The following is a 17,867-nucleotide window of genomic DNA, read 5'->3' as shown; positions in this document are numbered from 1 at the left end:
GAATCCCAGCCATGAGCATGCACACACATTGCCTCAAGTCGGCTGCCCTAAAACATTCCAAAAGCCCCAACTTGATACAAACTGAGCCACAGAGCTGCAGCTCCCTTCTCAGCAGCAGTCAATACCATCTTCTCCCAGCTCTCACGGCCATCCCCAAAGAAAAACAGATTGCTTGTCTTCAGGAACTTAAACTTCAGTTCATTTATCTACCATACAACTCAAACTCATTCAGTAATGATGATAAACTCAGCAATTCAAATCAAACACATAATTAAAAACCCTTCAAGTGCTCTAGTTCCACTCAAGAGAAAACTGCAATCAAGTATTCACAGTCTAAGTTTATTTTCAGCTGTGAAATTCTGGCACCACTGAATCAACATTATATTTCTTCAAATAACTTCAACAAAACTGGAATTTCAGGTTGATAATTATGGCATCATACGGCTACTGCTCTGGAGATTAATACTATCAGTTTCAGAACTATTTTTACTTTTACTATTCCACTTCTAAAATAACCTAATCTTTGCCATAAGGAGAGAAACCACAGTCCTTAAGAAGCAGACCTTTCAGCAAAAAAACATAACTTTGCTTTATATTGTTTTAAAATTGGACTATAAATTTTCCTTTTAGGAACATTTATTAGGTCAAATTTTTATATAAAGAAACTGATACCTAGAAACCACTCCCTTTAGAAAAAGCTGGAGAACAGCTCAGAGGTTAAATATATTCCCATTCAATGTTCCAAGCACAGTAATAGTAAACAGTGTAAAATACAAATATAAAAGGTAAGAATTTCTGGGGTTTTTTTTACAGATTCCCCTCTTCCCCAGTCAAAACTGGAATTTGGTGGAGTGCTGTACATACGAGTCAGATTTTAAAGTTACCCAAAACTCTAAAGAACAGTAGTACAAACAGATCGTTCAATAAAGACAGAATAAAATACTGTTATCTTTAATATTAATGTAACTCCAGACACATTCAAACGGAGGAAAAACATCCTCAGACCAGGTGAATAGGGCAAGTGAAAATGAAACTATTTCATGATCTTTCCAAAAGATTCAGTATTATGAGCACTCCTTCAGTATAAATGACATTCATAAAACATTCCTACCACAGCACTCAGAAGTACGATCGTATCACAAAAATCTAACTGCTTAACATAAAGATGTTGACAGAAGACTCATAAAACTGATTTCTCTGATGAACAAGTAATTTAAAGAACAATGCAGCAGAACATACTTCTTAACCTGTTCACACCTTATAAAGGCAGCATCTGGCAAGTGTTCCCTTTCTGCATATTGCTTCCAAAAAACCACACATGAGCACACACTTCTAACAGCTTTTCACTAATCTCTCTTCAATCTTCGTATTCCAACAGATCCCAAACGTTAGTCCACGTGCAATTTTTAAATTTAATACATTGATAATATAGTGTCATAATTTTAGATTTTAAAAAAAAAATCAGTGTTTCGCAGTCATTTTTACCATGTTGTACTATAAACTGTACGACTGAACACAGCCTATTGCTTGATCCTCTCCCGGCATCTTCTGCAGTGAAAAAACTGATGTGACCTTGATGAGAATTTTAACACACTCGATATTTTACTGTTTCTCATTAATACTACACTGATTTGCAGAAGCAGAAGGATTGCACCAACACTGCCATTCTATGGTAATATGCAACTTGTGCCAGATTTAAGGTAGGCAGTACAAAAACTCCTTGCTAAAATGAGTAGATACAATGAAAACTCAGGATAGGAGATAGAAACATTTGAAAAAAGCATATTTCCTTTCCTCAAGGGCAAAAACATTTATACACTGGGGTGAGAAGGGGGGAAGCCAAATAAAAAACTATTTCAAGAAAGAGAACAAGATATAAAAAGCACCTTCAGAAGCAGCATACACTGGATACTCGAGATCCACTCTGAGATGGTCTAGTATACACATGCAGTTATTTTGTGAAGTATTTGGTGCAGCAGACATGGAAAAGGGGAGCAAAAATTTCCACTCACATAGAACTTCATACTGCTCGGCCCAAGACAGCAAAACCCAGACGTTAAATAAATCTTTTACCCAGATTAAACGCATAAGCCACACACTCCAAAGAAACCATCCTCTGGTTCATTCAACAACAGTCAACCAAACTTTTACAGAACTATTAGTGGCTATCACATGGTTTGATATGGCTACAGGGAGGTGGATACTAACGTGACAATGGCACACAGAATGCTAAAACATTTAGCTTGGTCAAAATACTAAGATTACAAGCCTTAGGGATTGTCAGCAGATGTTCTGGCTTTTACTTTTTGACTAGACAGGAGACAGTCACTTTGGTTCACTGACATTTCATATGTTTTCCACATTCTCAGCATTCTCTTGAAAAGGGGGATGACTTTATAGACAATTTAAGCTAATTTAACACTGCTAAATGCTCTACATCATGTATTTTAAATAATGTATATATATTTTATGTCAGGGCATATTAAGAAAACCAAACATGCTCAAATGAGTAGGAAACAGAAATTGACTCCAAACTGCTGTGGTCCACACTGTTCTTCAATCTCCTCTTCCCATTTCTATAATGGATACAATTCTCAAATGAGTCAAAAAAAAAAAACAAAACCAACTTCATAAAAGCTGGTGAAATAGTATTAAAATCTTGTGCATATTTGGAATTTATTTTTATTTTAAGTTTTTCTGTCACTTAGCAGACAAAAACAAAAGAACTGGCCCCATAAGACCCTCATTACAGTGCATTCCTTGGGAGGAAAGATTCTGACCAAATCTAAATATTTTAAACAGTTTTAGTGAAAAAATATTTTGCTTTTTAAAGTCAATATGTAGTAGGTAAATAAGCACATGGTTATGATATGATACAATAAGCTTCTAGGGCATGAATGAAAAGTTCCATAATCTTCTCTTTGAATTAGCAAAAAAGCAGGTAAAGAATCTGGAACTACGCCTCCATACTGTGCTTCCCACATCAGCCATCCCATGGATAAGGGGTTTTTCCTCAGCATCTGTATCCAATTTTAAAAAATTAAAAGTGCCAAATCACAAAGCCACTACACAATATTACAGTGTATTCTTTGCAATTGTACCAACTGGCTTGTTGCATATGAACTAAGTTTTCCTGTACTGCACCCATCTCAATCACAGTTGTTAGGACACATTTTAAGCAGCTAAGGCAACATTAAATGTATTCCACCAGCACCACCTGGTGGGCCGTCAGTTTTATGCTAGAGACCATGCCACCTATACTCTAAATACTTTAAGGAGCTTTTTAACATGTACTAAAGCAAGCTGTTTTCTTACTCAGCTCAAATAAGCAGTGCCTAATTGATCTGAAAAGATTATTCAGATATCCTATCTTCTAATTTTTACATGAAAAAATGTCTTTCTTGTAAAAGATTAAAAAAAAAAAACCTTACACTTTACTCTTTTTTACAAAATGCATAAAGATTACAAGTAACCAGCTAGTTAACGACAGTGGTCTAACTAAATTACTATTTTTAAAACTTGCAGGTTTCTTATGTAGTAAGCTTTAAAAATGTTTACAATGAAAACTACGAAAAACATCTAATGTATGCATAAAAAAGAAAAGACGTATCAGGCTAGACATTTGTGGGTTTAAAAATGAATGCATCTTCCTGACATTTTCAAGATCCTTACCAACATTTCAGACTTCTATATTACATTGAGATAATTTCCCTACAGTCAAATGCAACACTGGATTAATAACCTACAGAGACACAAAAGGCAACTTTATCCAACTTTACACAACTTGCTACTCCTACAACTTCCAAATTCCTGATTTCTAACTTCAATTCTTTAAAATAACATTTAAGAAACAACATCAGTATGAAGAAGAGTCTGGTGTTTATTACTTGGAAGAAAATTCTGGTCACTCTAAAAGCAAAGGTATGGAAACCTCAAAATGGGCCAAGATTTTCGTATTTGACCATAAAATTATGATCTGCCATTAAAACTCCCTTCACAATCTTGATTTAGTAATTGTGGCCAATTCCTCTAACTCAACTTTTTACATATTTACTGATAAATATATTGCTCATAAACTTGTGGCTACAAAGCCAGAGGCTCCCACAAAGTACAACAGTAAAAGAAGAGTCAAAGGTTTTTTCAGTGTTATTTGCTAAAATAATTGGGGTATGAATCACCTGGGACAGAAAAATAAAATTAAATAAAATGACGAAATATTCTCTAGAAAAGAATGCTGCATTTAGACACTCAGAATGTATCAAGCTTTAATTATGTTGACAGATGTTATGATTAAAATCAACTAAGAAGGGGGCAAGGAAAACTTAATTAAGCACATACTCAAAAGAAGATTGGGCTACTTTATTAATAAGAAATCCATTGAGCCTTACTGGAAACACAGAAGTCACAAATAGTTCCTGAAGAGCCTAACACCCAAAAGGGTTGAGAGTTACACTACAGAAGAAATAGGATGTCTGCATCTGCTGTTATATGTCTCCCTACACACCCATTTTTGCTGACTAATGAGAACCAGCTAGTGCAGGTTGAAAAAGCTCTTCATAGGAAACAACAATAAGCCCTCACTTGCATTTTGACTCATCTTGCTCTTCCTGCTCCTGTCAAGCAGGACACTGCACATGGCAGAACGCGACTGGAGCGGTCCTTTCAGCTCCTCACCATGACCAAAGGCAGAGCCACCTGCCCCTCCTAGCAACTCATGTTTGGGCACACGGGTGCTCCAGCACCTCTGTGCTGTGCACAGCACAATTCCTTCTGCTCTGGTGGTGACTGTGGCCAGCTGGAGCCTGCAGCACAGCACAGGCTGGGCTGTGATTTGTGCAGCCACACGTGCTTCACCACAGGAACAACAGGACACCAGGACTGACAGACTCTGGCCCTGACACAGCTTTGCCATTGCTTTTTTTCATATGAAAAACATAAATCAGGGAAGTTCAAGATGAAAAGGTTTTGGTATATACTGAATAATGTATTCAAAGAATAAAAATACCAAAGATTTTCAAAAGCCTGTTCATTCTGATAGATGAAATAGGATTCATAATCTGGTGTTTCCCCATCACCAACAAAGTATAGCAAAGTATAGCAAAGGAAGATGTTAGATCATGAAAAAAGAATTATACTAGAAAGTAATAATTATTCAATAGAATCAAGGCAAACAGCATCCAATTCATCTGTGTTTTTCAAATAATATCAAGAATTAGTTTTAAATATTAACAATATATAGAACCCGGGAGATATTTTCATTGCAAAATATATTTAATACTAAAAACACTGTTCGATGAGAAAGGAATATTCCTCAAATTTCCATTGCTTCACTCAAAACCTTTAGTTACTATACACCATAAAAGCATTGCTTATATGACAGTCCATCTTTCAAAATCAATCAAATTAGAAAAAAGCTGTTAAGTCATCTTTAGCAAAAGTATTAAAAAAAAGCTTGTAGTGACCACAGTTGCTGCTATTCAATTGGATGCAGGAGGGACACCATAAGTCTTAAAGTACAGCTCCTGCCTCAGAGCTCCCAAACACACAAAAATTTAACCCCACAAACAATCTTCAGAGAGCACACCAAATGATGAGCAGCAAAACAGATTCCACATAGTTGCTCAGCTGCATTCTGTAAGTTTCCATAGAAAATATAAGATGAAATTCTGCTTACAACTATCATTTTGAAGTCAGAGCAAAAAAAGTGTCAGTGTTTCTAGCCATGTATGATTTTTTCTGTATTTCATGAAGTTTGCTAGAAATTATGCCATGCAAAGAAAAGGAATTTGCTCTTGACCACCTCAATCTACTTTGCCAAGTAAAAACTAGGACATTATTTCATACCGGGGACTCTGTTTTACAGCAGATTACAACACAGAATAGCATCACCTCTTTCAATTGCAAACCCTACATTTGAAACAGCTTGCTGACCCCAAAGCAGGGATAATAAATCAGCACCTCATCAAGCAGCTGCTGAAGTGACAGAAGTTCAAGGCAATCATCCTTTCGTTAGGAAGTGTTTCTCTCCTGTTCAGCCATAAATGATATTTAGCATCAGTTAAGCTGATGGTTTTCCTGCTAGAGTATAGATCTTTAGAACGTACTCTAGAGGAAAGAATTTGGCCTGTTTCAATCCATCTTTAGCAAGATATTGTAATCAGTGTTGGTACTGCTGCTTGAGATAATTAAAAATGACTTATCTTAAAGTAACACTTAGTCTTACACTGATACTGTGTTTCCCAATTTTTCTAGTACACTTATGCAAAACTAAACTTCCCTACAGAATTGAAGTACAGTCTTTCAGATAAAGAACAACAACATGCCAAATTTAATGGTTTGAAATACCAAATTACAGTCTTTCAAGAACAGATAAAATGCAAGACTTCCTCAATGTCCATTTACAAGAAAACTCTATGAACTCCTAAATCAAGAACTAGTTACCATACTAAACTAATAAAGCTAACTGTTATAGCTCCAGTCTGGAATCCTTTATTCAGCTGTGTATGAACCATGCCCTCAGCACATCCCTGCAAAGGGAAGAATGATCAGATATCTGTCTTCATCTTGTCTGAATACGATGACATTTTTCAGTAAGAAAAGGGTCCAAATGGCAGGTGTCAAAGAGCTTTAGCTTCACACGTGGTGCTAGGAGGCAGAAAAAACAACAGCAGCGTGTGGCCATGTCAGAGCTGCACAGAAGCTGCCGTACAAGCGCATATCTGAAAAGAGCAAACCTCAGAGCCTGTTAAATCAATCTAGTGCCAGATGCTGTTATCAGAACAAAACTGGTGCTGTGGATTCATCCCCAGAAGAAATACATGTCTGCAGTGAAAAGTGAAAGACCTAGGGTGGCATGTCTCAAGACTGAAGGTGACAGTCACCTGTGACTGCCCCCACCACTTTCATTGACAGTTTCAGAAAACAAGTGCTGTCATTGCTCATAAAGCAGCTGGAGCTGAAGCTCCTTTCTGCTCTTGCACAGAGCTTTAAAATCTGAGCTTCAGGTCCAAAATCTACTTCCAAGTTAACCATCCAACTAAAAAGCAGTCAAGTAATTCATTTTTACTTGAAACAGTGTAGTACAGTAGGAAGTTCAGAGAAAATGTAGCTACTGCTTGTCTCCCTGCTGCAGCAATGCCAAGGAAAAGAAATTGTGACAATATGGATAATGTTGTAGAATCAACATAACCTTAATGCAAGAGGACAAGTTTAACTCAAAAGAAGCACATTTTATGCGATTAACATGCAGCAGGAGCAATTCTTAGCAGTATAAATTAAAAATGGTTGTATTCAAATATGTTCAAAAGTCTCCTATCATCAATTACCATTAGAAGAAAGGCAAGTAAAAAAGGCTTCAGGAAATGTAAACCTAGAGATCACTTCTAAAATATAATAGGCATGGAAAGGGGTATGCTCTTTATGAATATACTTCATAATTTCAAGACCAATCGTGCCAATGCTCAGCAGTTTTGCATAACTAAATTATCCCAGTGAATTCAGGGGAACAAACTGTACATACAGCATTAGAAAAATGTAGCCAAACACTGACATGATTTTACCCAACCTGTTTTTACCCAGGAGGGAAGCACAGGGAAACAAAGAAACACAAAAATTTTGGCAGTCAGGCTTCAAAAAGAAGATAAACACTAGGTGATGTTAAACACATTTCATACCTTTATAGACAATGAAATGAAATCACCTAGAAGCACATTAGAAACATGGAACAGTCCAAAAATATTCTGATGCTCCCCAAAAACCCTATAAAAACTGTTCCCCACTGAAAGGCTCAATAAGCAGCCTTTTTTAGCCCCTGTCCCTCACAGTTCTCAAACACTCGGTGAAGATGACAAGCTTGACTCAACACCAGGAAACACAGCAGACCAAAGGAATCTGCAAGTTCCAGAGCAGAAGGCTTTCACCAACACTGGCCTCCCAGCAGCTTCTTCTCAGTTCAGCCAAGCAGAAACCCTTGCAGTGATAGCACATGGCAAAAACTATTGTTTAACCCAGTCCATTTCCAGACATGCAAGATTTTACAAGAGCTAAGACCTATTCTGGATGTTCTTAGAAACAGCAGAGGCAAAGGGTAAAACCATGAAACCTGGTAGTTTATGCTTATGTATAGTAACTCAAGTTGAAGAAATACCAAATATCAAGGTTGTGGAAACATACAATACTTTCTAAAAAAGATTCCTGCCTATAAAAGAAATACCTAGACCTTACTAGTACCATGTGTATTTGACAGTGTCACTGACAACTTATAGAATAGCTGGAAAATGTCTGACTACAGCCTATTTAATTTTTAAGCCAAAACATTTCCCTATTGCATGCACTGTCATACCCACATCACCCTTCTGTGGGACACAGGACACTCAAGAAAACAAATGACCCACCGAGGAGAGTCCATCAAGTTCCTTCGTGAATAAAGATCTCTCAACCAATTTATTTGTCGGTGAAGTTCATAGAGCATTCAGATTTAATCAAATAACATAGCATTTAGAAGCATCACATATGAATAGTCAGTTTCAAATTACCTAGAAAGGCTACAAGAACAAGGCATTCCAGTGCTATAATGGCTCTTGTGACTCATTTTTATTTGTTAGAACGAGCAACACAGATGCAGCAACTGCTGTGCTTAAAATGCAGTTAGCGAATGCAGACCAAAGGCTGGAGCTTGGAGTCACATGAACTCTCAGGGAGACTTTGTTCCCAGAGTGGAGCATAACTGGACAAGACCACAGCATATGGAAGAAAATGCCTCTTGGAGAATGGCACCTCCAGCAACTGTCATTTTCTTTAATGCTCACTCTGGGCAATTGGGAGGCAGCCTGGCCAGTGCTGCTGTGCTGCCTCCACACATGAATCCTCCTGATTCATGCAAAATTCTGACCTGTAGCTTTGGCCAGGGACAGACTTTATTCTGTTTCCCCTCTGTGCTTTCCTACAATACCACTGATCTTAGTACTCAATCTCTCCTCGTTAGCCCAACCCTCTCCTCAGCACAGGTCCAGGAGGGAAAGGTGGAGTCAATAACTCCCCCTCTGCTAGGGTTGAGCAATGCAACGTAGAAAGACTTTGCATATAGGGAAGGAATCACAGATCCCCTGCTGCTGCTCCTCTCTGCTCCCTCCCCAACACTCTTAACAGTGAGGCTGTATCCAAAGACTTCATATTAAATATTTTTAACCTACAGACACTTCTTGGCACAGCTTACTGAACGCTGAAGTACCCAGGTTTTCCATATAGAGAAATTCAAAGTAAATTAAGAGTTCTGGAATCAGAATAAATGCTGGCAGGAAAAATTCTTTGAGGTATTAAGTAAGTAAAAGTGTTCTTTCCACATCTTTCTAGCCATGTAGTTTCTTTTTAGCTTACTTTCACTTGGAATTCACCTAAAAAAATAAGCTGTTTTGGTTTATAGAGATGCATTCACCTAATGAGTTTATTCTCCAGCTCAATATACTCAAGACAAATGTTACATAAAGTAATAGTGCTGCACGCAGACCCAATCAAAATTATATGCTTCTACTTTTCAAAAATCCCTTCTACAAATTAAATCATGTCAATGCACTTCCAATTTTTTAAGTATTCATTTGCTGGGGGTTTCCCAGGACAATACAGTTCCTTTGATATTTTCCCATGATCTAGTTTATAACTGTTCAAAGCTGACAATTATCAGGAATTGTTCCATTCTGCACATCAAGAAAAATATTTTTCTTCATTGAAAAAAGGTTGTAAAACTGAGGTACTAGTTTAGTGTTTCCAGCAAAATCTATTAATCCCTCTGAAGGAACTAGAACATTCAGTATAAAAAGGATTATAGCAACAGACAGGAAAAAAATCAAACAAGAAAGTTAAGAAAAAGAGTAGGTTACTCATTCTTCAGAAAAAGGTAACATTTTTCATATGAAACTAAAACAACCCAAAACCAAAAAAATCAGTTGAAGCTTACTTTACCTTAACAAGCACTTTTAATAGCTCAGTTACTTTTCTCAGACAGATTTAAAGGCAGGGAGATGTACTCAAATGTCTGTAGAGCAACATAAGTAGATTGAGTGCCTTGTTATTAAATTACCCATTCTTCTCTTTTTAGGCCTCTATGGTTTGTCCATTACTCCTCTGGTCTCCTCATTGTCAAAGTTTTAAATATTATTATTTTACTTCTCTCATATGCAGCTGCTGGGCATCTACATTAAGAAATCTGAGTAAAATGCCTCCAAATGAAAGTGAGCTAAACATTAGGTATATTATATTTTTATCCTTTAACCATTTACAACAGGGGATACCCTCTCATCCATTTTGTTTTACAAACAGATCTATCAACCTCTGTGTAAAAAAACCCTCAAATAAAATAATGACCAAATCCCCATAAACTTGAAATACATTAATGAATTGCATGTTTTTACAGTCAGCAAACTCCTTTCATAAGATTGTAACCAAAAGTGGGGGGGAAAATGACAAAAATAGTTATCTGGAATTAGTGAAATAAAAGTTCAGTTAGGCAGTTATATTTGCTTTTCCCCTTCGCTTAAAAGGGAATAATTTGTTCCCTTAGGTTGTGACAGGTCCACACAGGAGACTTTCCATGAATAATATCACTAGAACTGGCATAAACATATGCTGAAAGACCACTTCATTTAAAAGACATTTTTCATCTAGTTACAATTACTTCAATCACTTAAGAAAAAAAATCTTCTGAACAGAAATTTATCATGCTTCATTTCTAACCAATTACTTTTAGACTTGAAAAGAAAATCCCAACTATAGTATTTTTGTTTTATTAGGTATCCAAATATGTAAGCACAGGATTAAGATGGCTTTCTAGTAAGAGATCCTTATACCTACTAAATCACAAAAATGCATCTTATATCCTACTTTTTACACCACAATTTTCAAAATGATTCTCCTGTCATAGATATGCTACACAGCATTTAAATAATCAGCTACAATTCTAGCTAAAGAATTACTTACAATAGTGTGAAGGTGCATTAACACATCTATAAATCTAATTACCTGTGTGCCCAACAACACATATTTTGCAGAAGAACATCTTGGAACCTGCATTTTTTTTAACCTTATTACACCTCTTTTTCATCCTCAGCCTACTTCGTAATGGGAAAGTCTCTTAGAAACATTTGAGAAGCTGTTGGTCAGTTACATGATTTTAAACAAAGGCAGTAACAAAACTAAAATGGGCAACTCATCCTTTTCAAATATAACTATGTGGTTTTCCCTCACAAATGCCAAAGTTTGCACCAGGAAGTTCATGCTCAGTTCTTCCACCCTGCCATGTGAGCACTGAGCATCTATCCTACATCTACTTCTCTGGATTACTCATTATTCTTATGCCTAGATCCTGCAAGACAAGCCACCATTGAAGAGTGAGGGTCTTGGAATGATTACTTCAGCTTTTGGAAACTGCTTTAGAATCACAATGGTTGAATCACAGTCACAATCACCTGTGGAGGTTGACTAGTCCAACACTCACTCAAAGCAGGGAGAATCAAAGCAACTTGCTCAGGGCTGTGTCCAGTCCAGTTTCAAATATTTCCATGAGCAGAAACTCTAAAACCTACTACATATTAACAAGAACATTTGGATCCTCTGTAGCGAAGATGTGATGTTTTGATAGTATTAAGCTGAGGTTCCAAGTTTTTTTTTAATGGCAGGTTAAAAATTTAGCACTAAATATACATTTAAGAAAAGCATATACTTGCTGTGGAACAGTGGGGCATAAATTAATGGAGATTTTAAGAGTCAAAACTCTGTTTTCAAAAACAGTGCTGCACTGAGAACTCGCTAAACAATCCCAGCTTCCTCAAATGCTGTAAGCAAAAAGAAAACATGAAATTGTTTGAAAATTAAATTAATGGAAATATGTGCCCTGCTGATTCCAGCAGGAACAGAGCAGGTCCACTTAATTTCCACTGTCTGATGTTAAACTGTTAAGACTGTTCTTGGAGCTGATAATTAACAGCTGTTACTTTAAAGAAAATTAACAACAAAACCAACAAAACAACAATTTGGAGATCAGTGCAATGGAAGAGACAGCACAATATTAAAACAATCATTGTCCAGATGAGAACCAGAGGTAATCTGAGAGAGACTCCATGGCAGCACAGCAGTGCAGAGCCTGGAGGGCTCTGGCTGATGCAGACAGCTCCTACGGGGGGTTATGGAGAACATATGCCAGGGTGGGATACGCAGCACCCTTTAATAGGGCAGAGCATCTCCTGCCCCCGGGCGCCTGCTCAGCTCTGCTGGCTACTGCAGGAGGTGGCAGAGCCAAGCCTTGTCCTCAGTCTGCCCCTGGAAGCCAGGCCAGCAGTGCTGGGCTGTCAGCGTGCCCAGAGCCCTGAGCCAGAGCAGCGTGAGGCTCGTGTTCGCACACCAGCAGCACTATGCACAGCACCACAGCCCCGATCTGCGTGGGACCAGCCCCGGGCCTGGACTGGCCAGCTGGGGATCAGGCTGACAGGAGCTCCCACATCCACTGCAGGCATGGGCTAACAGACTCCTCCTCCATCAAAAGAACAAGGCACTAACATTAAATACTCCCCTTTGCCCCCACAGGCTTCCCAGTCTAAGCATAAACAAAACAGCTAAATTCAGATTCATATTGCATTAAGGAACTGCTGGTGTAGATTTTAATATTAAGGATCAAATTTCCACTATCCTTTTTTTTTTAATATAAATTTGCATAAAGGAAAATTTAATCCTGAAATGCCATGTAATTATTTCTAAACTATATATTTGAAATTGTTTTATAAAATTAGTCACAGATGGGTATGTTCAGAATTCTGTCAAGATGTTGAAATACTTTCTTAAAAATATATAAATAATGCTTTAAGATTACTAATACCACAAACTGGCATGTCCTGGATTTGATTGTAATCAAACCCTGAGAACTAGAACAAACATTTCACAAGCTCCAAGTCTTGACTTCCTCTGAAGTACATAAAAGCTCACAACATCACCATCACCACATGCAAGATGTGAGTTATGCAGTCTAATTATATTAAGTGTAACATACTAAAGAAGAAACCCCAAACTTGTATTCTGTCATTAAATCCAATGGAAACTAACCTACAAAAACTTTATAAATAAGGAATAGACATGATTTCAAACCATACATACTCCATTAAAATTCTGACAAGACCTGTTGTAATCACTAAGACTTCAACCTGCACTGAGTGCTAGAACTGGTGTTTCAGATGACCCAAAGACAACTTACATAAAGAAAGCATCTCGCTTGAAGTCTGCTGTACTAATTATAAATTTTATCTTACCACGACTTCATATGAACCACAGACTAGCTTTGCATCATAATGGCTCATATTTACAGTTGAACCAAAAATAATTAATTTTGCATTTTATGCATCACACACTAAATAAAGTGTATTGACACAAATCAGCATTTCATCTGTATCTTTAATTTATAAAAACGTGGAAGAAATTTCCTACAGACCATAGAACTGAAAAGAATCTGCTTTGAATTAGGTGCCACCACTTTTTTATTCTCATGTAGCACCAGAACAACCCCAGGCTTAAAATCTTGTGTCAATCAGAAAACATTATTCCTGTTAGTGTAAGAAGTCCAGTAACCTACAATCTACCCTAACTGCTTTACCAAAGAGAAGCCATTAAGAGGAAAAATAATTTCCTCTAGCTTGATCTGCTAATAATGAGCTCAGACTTTCCACTGAGCGAGTGGTCTTCTCCACAAAGGCCATGAGATCATCAACCAGCTCCCCAAGGACAAAGCTACAACCAAGGCAGCACCAAGTGCCTGTGGACACTCAGGTACAAGCAGCAAGGCGATGGCAGAGCCATTTCCATACAGGAGCAGGGGTTAACAAGAGGAACAGTCAATAGGAGAGCCTTAAGGATTCCTTTAAAAAGAGTTAAACATTCTTTTAAAAGTCTTTTTTACTGTTCTTGTTAGGTAGAAAAATGGGATATATTAAAAATATACCATATCATGGTATCAAAATTATTTAATTTTAAAATATTCAAATTGACAATGTCTCTATTTACTCTTACAGCAGAAAATTAGTTAACATATCCTTTTGCAGAGACATAATCACTGAGAAGTAACACAGCAATACCCACTTTGATTTACTTAAAAATGACGAACTTCTAGAAAATAACTTCAATTAAAAAGAAAAAAAGTATCTTGGAGCTGTAATTTTATACTATGAGGACAAATAGACCAGGAACAAGCAATAAAAGCATCACTGATTTTACTCAAAGCCCACTTACAAAGTATATTTACAGTACGACATCATAATGGTGACAGGAGAATCACCCATGGAGGATGCATGTTTCCCTGAAACATTTACATCAAATTCAAATGTCAAAATGTATTCTATCTAAATGTTAGTTCTAGTTCAACACAACACAAGAACTGAACAGGCAGTAGACATGTTGCCTTGGCTGCCAAAGAAGTTTTCGAAAATATAAATTTAATTAGGTTTGAGAGAGAAGTTTTATGTGAAAAACCAATTTATTATAAACAGTAACTATAACTGCTTATAGACAGACATCATTGCCCCCACCTCCAGGCTTTTTATTTAGGAACATCCACAGACAAATGAGCTGTTTGAATAGTATTTGCTGCTACATAAAAAAATCGGATTTAATTAGAAACTGATATTAGTTGCAATTGCAAATAAGACTAAAGCAGGAATGTTATTTCTACATGAGCAACAAATTCACTTTCAGGAGCATTAGGCATTATAAGGAAAGGAAAATATCTAAACATGGATTACTGCTAGATGGATGTGATTACAACCATGCATGGAGTCACCCAAGCAACACCAGTCTGCCCCCAAAACTGAAAAGGAAGAAGAAAGACAGCATAACTCTCTCTTCTCTGCCCTCTCCCCTGCACTTGCTCACTGTTGCTGCAGGAGGGGTGGGTACTGAAGAAGATGCTTCATGCAGCTTGTGCATTTTGATGTCTCCGTTCAGGAACAGTTTCTCGCCTCCGTATCTCTCACCATGACAAACGGATCATTTGTCCCTCTCTCCACTTACTCATCATTGACAAAACTGCTGGGATTCAGTTATAGAAAGGAATTATCCTCAACAGGCACCTTCAGTTACAGACACATGACACTGCAGTCATCTAAGTCTAATCCCTTTTCAAGCTGAAATAACCTACTCAAAAGTCCCTTTGAGACACACAGCATGTCTATATTCTCTGCCTCTCACACTCTGAAAAAAGCATAAGTGTGCTGAAGTATCTCCTGTTGCTGTGGCTTCTTTCATGAAGCTCTTAAGACTGCCAAGCACTTTGTTGATAAGAAAAGTTTTAAATGAGTCCAGGCAAGAATAACCCCCAGTTTCAGCGTCACACAAAATTACTCTGAGGGACAGTGCAACATGGGCAGCACTTGCTCCTGCACTGCCAACAGCCTCTAAGAGCCGATAGTCTGAAATCAGAAAGAGAAATTGCAATTTCAGGTAACTGCAGAGGGTAAGAGCTCTTGATTTCCTGACAGACACGTTGCATTTGCTTCTCAGTCCTGGAAGATTTTGGGCTATCAGACATCTAGAGGTCATAAATGTTCAATATTCAAATCTTCCTAAAATCCAATGCATTTTGTCTTTTTTTGGGTTTAAATTAAAGGTTGCACCAGTTGCTCTCCTAGTACTGGGGGAACTTGTTAGCAGTAGTACAGGAGGCAATTTCCTGAGGTTTACTTCTAAAAATAAACCTGAAAATATTTTTGGAGGAGATTTCTATCTAAACTTAGAATCTGCCCATAAACTTTCATTTTTACCAGACCTCAACAGTATTGATACTTCAAAGAATAAAGAAACATTTCCCCACATAAGAGCATTTATGATATAGGACGAAAAATTTCATTCCTCTGACAGCTAGAAGACACTGAAATGAAGATATCTAATGTTTGGCAGCTGAATGTAATCTAAGTGTCTATTCTAAGCCTCTGCTATCAGCATCAAAGATAATAGCACAGTAAGTTCAAATAAATAAGTAAATCCATATATCACATCTCACAACAATAAAGGATGCCCAGCAAGAGCTGAAATGCAGAACAGCAAATGTGGTTTTACAAATGAATAGGTATGAAGTTTGGCAGAATCTCAGCTTAAGTAAAAACATATTACTGGCAAACTCACACAAACGGAAAAATGCTTATTTCTCCATTAGGTTCTTACAGAATGTCTACTTGAAGACAAAACACTATCCAAATATACAACCAGCTCTGACTGTGCAATAACACTCAGTCTCAGTACATTACAAATCATCTTCTATTTATATAATTTTAATCTGGATGCTCTCACTATCAATCACACTATATTTGCATGCTTCCATTTAAATTAACTCCTGACAGGATTTCACAAATAACTCCTGTTGGAACTTCTTTACATAATAGGGAGCCTAAATAAAGTTTCTCAATCTTTACTACTGAAAATTTACCAATTGCCAATTACCAATAGCTATTTCATGACACTGTCAACTTAAAACACACAAATGTATTCCTGATGTCTCTTATGTATAAGAAGGATAATGGAGTAATATTGCAAATGCCACAGCATCATTTATTTTAGAAAGGCCATATTGACACAAAACAAAGTAACATTTTAATGATTTTAATTTACATTCACTTCCAGTATCAAAGATTTTGTTGTCGGCATGACAATACCATACTAGCGTGGAGCAATTCTATTTCATCTAGGCAATGGGTGAAGACCAGCAGCTTAAAATGCATACATGGGTAACAAGAATCACACCCCAATTTTCCATAATTAAATTGCCACAAATACAAATGAGAAGCAGGATTTAATCTATGTAAAATACTTTGCACTTTCTGTTATTTTCAGGTCCAAACCAAATGGTTTTCAACCTGTGGTTCACAGACTACTTCCGAGACATTTAAAATAGGACATGAAAGAGCACAGCCCACTGCAAGTAGACTTAGAGTCTCTGGAGTGATTTTTTTTTACACAGCCATAAGTAAATTTCAATGATCTGCAAATTAAAAATACATCCAAAACCCATCATTATTCAGCTCAGTCACTTTCTCTCAATTTGTTCTATCAAGTAACATCCAAATATGACTACATTCCATTTCCACTATGACAGAAACTAAGGTTGACCAGACACATTACTTCAAAGAAAAAAAAAAAAAAAGCCACCTGAAACTACAGAACCACACATGCTCATTTTGGAAGGTCTTAAGAAGTTGCAGCAGCTGCAGCTTAGCTGAAAGTTTAAGCTTTTCTGTTTGTTTGGTACCTGTATCAATACCAAGTTTGGAGCAATTAAGTCTTGGATTATTAAAGCTTCACTCATTTTCTTCAAGCAGGACTTCACACTAATGGATCAAATTCTAACCTTCCATGCCTTCTGATTAATAGACAGTATTTTCAAACACACTCTGGAGATATATGAAACAAGGGTATTTAGCTTACTCCAGTTTAAAAAGGAATTAATAAACATGGTATTGGAAAAAACTCATATGTGCAGCTGCTAGAGCAGTCTTCTCCAATGCTCAGTCTGAAGAGCAACATTATGTCATTAGGTTGCATTTTTCAGCCGAAGTCCAAACCTCAGCTTTAAGCTTGGACTGAACACCATTCATTCATACTCACAAATGATCAGAGAACAGGAGTGGGAAATTTCTCTTGACGTAACCTGCTGCACTGAACAGGCAAGGGACACACAGCTCACACGAGGTCACAGCTGCACAAAGTTCCTGCAGGCTGTACTTCAGTGTCTCTGTCTAGAGGAAGCACCTTCAAGGTGCTATGCCACCCATTCCCTGGTTGTACTCATTCTTTCTGCATCACTTCCTCAAGCTTCTTGCACTCCTTGAGCCATCTCTTGACCCTGT

At 37.2% G+C, this 17,867-nt stretch overlaps 1 protein-coding gene across 5 annotated transcripts in view; it reads right to left on the bottom strand.

Moving 5' to 3' along the window:
- SRBD1 (S1 RNA binding domain 1) overlaps positions 1-17,867 on the bottom strand; it is a 123,230-nt gene that overhangs the window by 62,888 nt on the left and 42,475 nt on the right. The gene's annotated exons all lie outside the window — the stretch shown is intronic.

Source organism: Taeniopygia guttata, chromosome 3, assembly GCF_048771995.1.
Source record: "Taeniopygia guttata chromosome 3, bTaeGut7.mat, whole genome shotgun sequence".
Classification (NCBI taxonomy): Eukaryota; Metazoa; Chordata; class Aves; order Passeriformes; family Estrildidae; genus Taeniopygia; species Taeniopygia guttata.
Note: the sequence above shows the minus strand (reverse complement) of the source record. Positions and strands in the feature narration are given on the sequence as shown.